The sequence below is a fragment of the Megascapheus bottae genome, chromosome 13 (genome assembly GCF_031878675.1).
Source record: "Megascapheus bottae isolate mThoBot1 chromosome 13, mThoBot2.hap1, whole genome shotgun sequence".
NCBI classification, from domain to species: domain Eukaryota; kingdom Metazoa; phylum Chordata; class Mammalia; order Rodentia; family Geomyidae; genus Megascapheus; species Megascapheus bottae.
In genome coordinates, this window is record NC_143521.1 from 36,164,240 (window position 1) to 36,170,770 (window position 6,531).

General features: G+C 35.8%; 1 long non-coding RNA gene across 1 annotated transcript; it reads left to right on the forward strand.

The window, feature by feature from the left end:
* Positions 1-1,273: 1,273 nt before the first annotated feature.
* Positions 1,274-5,342, forward strand: LOC150055818 (uncharacterized). The gene is made up of 3 exons (XR_016537467.1): positions 1,274-1,350; positions 1,502-1,683; positions 5,259-5,342. It is a non-coding gene; the product is annotated as an uncharacterized LOC150055818 (long non-coding RNA).
* Positions 5,343-6,531: the final 1,189 nt, after the last annotated feature.

The following is a 6,531-nucleotide window of genomic DNA, read 5'->3' on the forward strand; positions in this document are numbered from 1 at the left end:
ATTACAAGTAAATTTTGACATAAGATTTTTCATTATTCTTTGTTTTCATTTTTCTGTCTCTATTTTCCTGTATTTGAGCAGTAAACATAGAAAAACAATTTTCACTTTAGTATCTATTTTTTTTGCCAGTCCTGGGGCTTGTACTTAGGGCCTGACACTGTCCTTGGGCTTTCTCAAGGTTAGCGTTCTGCCACTTGAGCCACAGTACCATTTCCAGCTTTTTTATATGTATGAAGAATTGAATCTAAGTCTTTATACATGCTAGGCAAACACTCAACCACTAGGCCAAACTCCTGGCCCTTTAGTATCTATATTTTTAATCACCTTCAATAAATCTGGCCAGTTATTTTGGCTTCTCACAAATAAAGGTTTAAAACTACGAGGAAACTGGTTATCAGTGGCTCATTCCCATAATCCTAGCTTCTGGCTCATAACCATAAACCTAGCTTCTCAGGAGGCTCAGATATGAGGATTGCAGGTCCCAAATTCAAGCTCCTGAATCATACCAAACTAAACAAAACAACATGAAAATAAAGGAAAAGGCTTTTGTTTGGTAATCCATTCTTTAATACTAGACTCTCATATTTAATCTATCAAATATCAAATAATAAAATAGCTTAGTAAATATGTATTTATGGAGAACATGCATTATTTTATGTTATGAAAAATTTACATCTTGAGCCAGGCGCATTGTCTCACACTTGTAATCCTAGCTACTCAGGAGGCTGAGAGCTGAGATCAAGGTTCAAAGCCAGCCTGGGCACAAAAGAACCTGAGACTCTTATCTCCAATTAATCTCTAGAACACAGGAAGTGGGGCTTGGCTCAAGGTAGGGCAGTAGCCTTGAGTTGAAGAGCTCAGGGACACGACCCAGAGTCCCACAACCGACAAAAAAAAAAAATTTACATCTTCCTCATGGTCCATAACACCATAATTCATTTTTGAGGACTTTGTCTTAAATCTTTATTTGTAAGATCCTACATTTTGCTCTTGAGGTATTACCCTGAACTTGTTCTGGAATCTTTATATAATTTCAAGTTTTGAAACCCAGAGCTTAATATTAGAATGTAGAACAAGCTGACCAGCAGTATGTAAAAGAATAACCATAAGAACCAAACACTTATTGTATATCGTCTTTCTTTAAAACTTCTTCAGAAGCCTTACTTATGGAGAGGACATAAAGAATGAATTGGTCCAGTGAAAACATTCACCCTCAAGAAACTTCCTCCTTACTTCAAAACCTTAACGGCTGAGACACCTGACTGTCTTTTCTACCAGAACATACTTCTACCAGTTTCCTGTGATCCTAAACAACTCAGTTTTTGGATAGTCTGTAAAGATTCCTCACAGGTTTGTTTTGCCAAGACCACAAAAGCAACTGAGTCAGATAACCTCAATTAATGAGGAAGAGTTCATATTTTCAGTAAGTCATTAAGCAAGCCTGTCTTGTTGTCTGTAAGACAGAGACTCACTGTCTTCATTCTCTTTTTTATTCTCATAGGGGCAACTTGCATCAGATTAACACTTTCTTCCCATGCCTCATGATTTTGATAGAAATCATAAGAAGAAATTAAACCTCAGTTGCCTCATATTCCTTTCTTTGAAGAAGTAAAGGAACATATTGTTCCTTCCCATGGAAATCTCTGGATAAACATGTGCTGGATGAATGAACTAATGATAAGGGTAAGATGGCACTGAATCATCAGATCACCAGGTCAAAGGCTAAGTTTTCTCTATATACCAGAAAATACAATTTTTCCTTGTTTCCCAGATTTCATTTCTCCTTCATGAAAAGAATTTTAATAATCTTGGTTATGCCCAGTCAAAGGATAATAATTTATTTTTCTTTCAAGGATTGTTAAATCAAGGAAAAAGGGGGAAAAAAGAAATCAAAGTCCACAGAAGTCTCCTATAATATTAGAGTGGTATCTCTTTCTTTTAATAAAATTATAAACCATGGCAATTTGAAGCAAAGAGAGTCCTCCATTTGTAAAACTTGTGAAAGGAGAAAGAAGAAAAATATATGCAGTGAACACAATATACATAATGCTTGTCTGGCTTAGGAACATAAAGAAAAAATGGAGAAATATAAAAGGTCTAGAAGATTGAAGGGGAAAGTGAAAGAGAAAAAGAGAAAGAATAAAACAGCAAGAAATTCAAAGATAATAGTGTCTCTTAGCAAAAGCTTTTAAAGCAATTAAAACTACATGCTTTAAAGTGAAACTCTGACCGTGCTCTTACAGGATTAACCAGGAATGCTTAATTAAAATTTTTATAAAAAATTGGAATTAATTCCAATTTCCATTATTGTTTCCAGTATTTTAAAGGCATTAGTAGAAGTTACATATTCATAACTTCAAAGGAAATCTGCATTTATTCTTCCTTCCATTGGGAATTCAGCTATATGTAAAGAAAATATGGTTAACAATAGTACAAACATACAATTTCTTTTTTCACAAACCAAGATGTGCAGACTAAGATGATAGCAGCATGCATTTACTCGATGATGTCATTGACCATGAATTCTCATCTTTGTTACAATGTTCTTACCATGCAGATTTCCTTGTCTCACTATTTCTAGAGAGCTCCTGATCCTACAATACAAAGAAGAATGGAGCCTGTCACAAGTGACTGGTGTGCAATCTACCTACTCAGGAGGCTGAGATCTGAGATTTTCAGTTCAATCTACAAGTAGAAAACTCCCTGTGAGAACTCTTACTTCAGTTAACCACTAAAAAACCAGTAGTGGAGCTTTGGCTCAGTGTGGTAGAGCCTTGAGCCAAGATAGCTCAGAGAAATCACCCAGACCTATCATCCACCAAACAAAAATAAATAAATAAATAGAGAGGGGGGGAGGGGAGGAGACGGGAAGGGAGGGGAGAGGGAAAAGGAGAGGGAGAGGGAAAGAAGAATGGGACTGGAGGAAGATGAAGAATGAGTATGAAAGAGCATTCTAGCTCAACCATGCTCAAGAAAGCCAGAGCTTAAAAAAGAAAGCCAGGGCTTGCTGAGAAATCCTACTCAGTCATTTGCATTTGCGTATCACTGGCCAGCACCAGTTACACAGAAAGAATGGCCTGTCTGTGCATTGAGTGATACAACCACAGTGCTTTTTTTAGTCTCTCTCTCTCTCTCTCTCTCTCTCTCTCTCTCTCTCTATATATATATATATATATATATATATATATATATATATATATATATATATATGTTGTGCTCATAGTGAGGGTTGAACGCATGACCTGGGTGCTATCCCTGAATTTGTTTACTTGTGTACCATGTTAGCCTTCTACACCTTGAGCCACACCTCCACCTCCAGCTTCTTGGTGTTCGTAATTGGAGATAAGAGTCTCATAGACTTTCCTACCTGGGCTAGCTTTGAGCTTTCAACCTCAGATTTTAGCCCCCTGAGTAGTTAGCAATGCAGGTACAAGACAGGGGCACCTGACTTTCTCACCTTGAAAATCATATCTCTACCATCTTTAATGAAGAAGACAGTGGCCATTCTTCTCTGGCAATCTTGTTCCTTGATCTATGGACAGGTAGAAGAATGATCACCTTCCATGTGAAATGTTGTACCTATAGCAAGACTAGACTGAGTCTTGCTAATGTACCCATTCACACAATGCTATAGTCTAATTTACATTCCAAAATACAAGTACAATACATGAACCCTTGGCAAGTGTTCATCAGTTTATAATTTAAAACACCAAGCTGTTTTTTCCAAGCAAATTCAATTTTTAATAGATTCAATTTTTCATTTAGTCTCACAAGAGTAATAAGAAATAAGTATTTTCCTTCATGTATTTTCAGTGAATATGGCTCAACATGAATATTCTCATCTTCTGTTATAAAGCCTCAAGGAAACACAGATGGTTTGTGAAGCAAATTATATGAATTTTCTTTTCAGATTCCTTGAGCAATGATGCATAACTCAAATTTAGGATCCCTTATAATTAGTTTTATTAATATCACCTGTAAGCTGTCATAGACAAGGATTTCTGGAAAGTATTATAAATCTATGGCATAGCATGTGTTTTTAACAGTATTTTCTTATATTCTTATTTATATATGTATGTGTGTGTAAAATATTAGCCTAAAACTGTGCGATGAATCTAGAAAATTTAATAGATATGCTTTCTGCATAGCAGTATTTTATGTGTGGGTAGGTGTGGCCATGTGTATGCATTGAGAACTTTCCTATAGTGGTATACATATTTTTATCAGAGCTTTGTTACCTTCCATTAGAAATGAGTGCATTTCACGTAGTGGCACTGTGGCTCAATGTGGTAGATCACTAGTCTTGAGCTGAAGAGCTCAGGGACATTGCCCACGCCCAGAGTTCAAGCCCCACAACAGAGAAAGAAAGGAAGGAAGGAAGGAAGGAAGGAAGGAAGGAAGGAAGGAAGGAAGGAAGGAAGGAAGGAAGGAAGGAAGGAAGGGATAAAAGAAGGAAAGAAAGAAAGAAAATGAGTGCATTTCAGTCTCTCCTGACAGTTATAAGCTATATAAGATTTTCAAGGATATTTCTTTTTATTAAAGAATTTATTAACTTTGATTTTTACATCATATTTCAAATGATGTGTTTAAGAAACCAGTATTCAAGAAGGGAATCTCTATATACAATCACTGGCACTTAGGTTTTAGAACATAATTAAAATTAGGCTGCGGGTTTGTATGTCATAGATACATACTATTTTTTAAAACACCTTAGACATTAGTAGGTATTTATTGTTTATAGAATGAACTCATTTTTCAAAATAAAATTGGCACGTATAAGGCTTTTATTCAGGTCAGTGTCTATCCATCCCTTCAGCTATTCTAACCAAGATCTGATGACCCATGTATATTTTGGTGTTTGTACCAATAGTATAGAGGTGTTGCTGCTGTATTTTAGAAAGAAAAAATAATGAATATTCACTATATTCAGATGACTCTGATAGCAAAATAAATCCACATTACTAATTCAGCCCTAGGTCTACTAATTATGAAGTATAAAAGGTTGACATGGAATGTTTTCCTATCACTGTTGTGGAATCAAATCAGAAAGCTGCCTCAAAATAATTCTGCCAGATGCCATTATTAACCTATTAATCATTGTTGTCTTCATTTCCTATTTTGGAGAAAGGTGACATTTTATCAACATTTCTTACAGTTATTTGGAAGCCAAAGAAATGCTTTAGAAGTATAAAACTATCAGACCTTGATTTGATTTCCAAGCTAATAAATTTGCTTGTTGTTCTTTCCTTGAATGCTAGCCAAAGAGATAAACCTCCTGAGTTGGAAACAAAAGGATTTTATTACCCACATTACAGCAAGCAGTGGGAGTATCTAGAAACCTCTGCAACGTCTCGTCTCTTCGTGCCACAGATCCACGGGCTGGGGAGCAAGCCGGGTTCATGGAGTGGCCCAGATAGATGCTACCCCTGTATAGTAGTTCTATCCCAGCTGAGGAAGTCTGATATTGGGAGAGCCACTGCTTCTATAAAATACAGAAAAACATTTGCTCCATCATCTTTCAAAGTTATCCATCGCATAAACAACCATGAATAATGGCTCCAATGAAGAGCAATCAGGCCTTCCAGGAAGACATGGAAGCAAAATAGTCAGCCTACAAAGGACTCTAAGTCCCAATAAAATTACATAAGTTTAAATCATCAACTGAAGTTTTTAAAATTCTTTATTGTGTTTTTGTTTTGTTTCATTTTTCACCATTACTTTGTGTTTGGAGGTTAATCTTGTATTCTGCAGGAAACACGAAACAAGCCTATTTTTTTAAGTCCAATGACTGAATTCCACTTGGTATATATCACTACTTTCTATGTTGGGAGAATTGAGTAGGTGAAAAATACGTAAGGAAAGTGGTTGTAGCAAAAGGCAGGGATAGAGGATGAAGAACTATGATGAAGATTTTGGACTCAAAGAAAATAGGAAATATTTAAGAGATTAAGATGAATGAGTAAGTGATTTTAACTTTCTTTTAGATAATGGTTTGGAATTCGAAAAAAGCAGAGAAAAGGAAGCTAAGTAGGAAGTAGTGGAATGAATGTGGCTCAGCCCAAAATGTAGGTGTTAGAGTGCAGACAAGAAACAGCTTGCAAATACTTGAAAGGAGAATTATCCCAGTCAAGAGTCTAATTGAATGTAAGAGGTGAAGCAGAAGAATTCCAGGAAAGTATGTAAAGTTCTGGCATGAGCAATTAAGTGATGATATTATTCACTAACATAGGAATCCAAAAGATACTTGAAACATGAGAGGTTTAGTTCTTCTGTAGTTCTATAGGTCTATATTTGGAATCATTTCTATGGAAGAGAAAACATGGGTCCAGTTATTTGCATCACTCTAGAAGAAATAATGCACAAATTAGCATATAAATACAGGAAATATAGATTTTCTAATCCATAATAAGCTGTGACCTGAACAAAGTACATTCTCCTAGATAATCCTTGGGGAGACCAGTAAAAGCATAATCCCATACAACAATAAAAGAATATTCTATTCACCCTGTGGCCTTATTTTCAAAGTTTGAG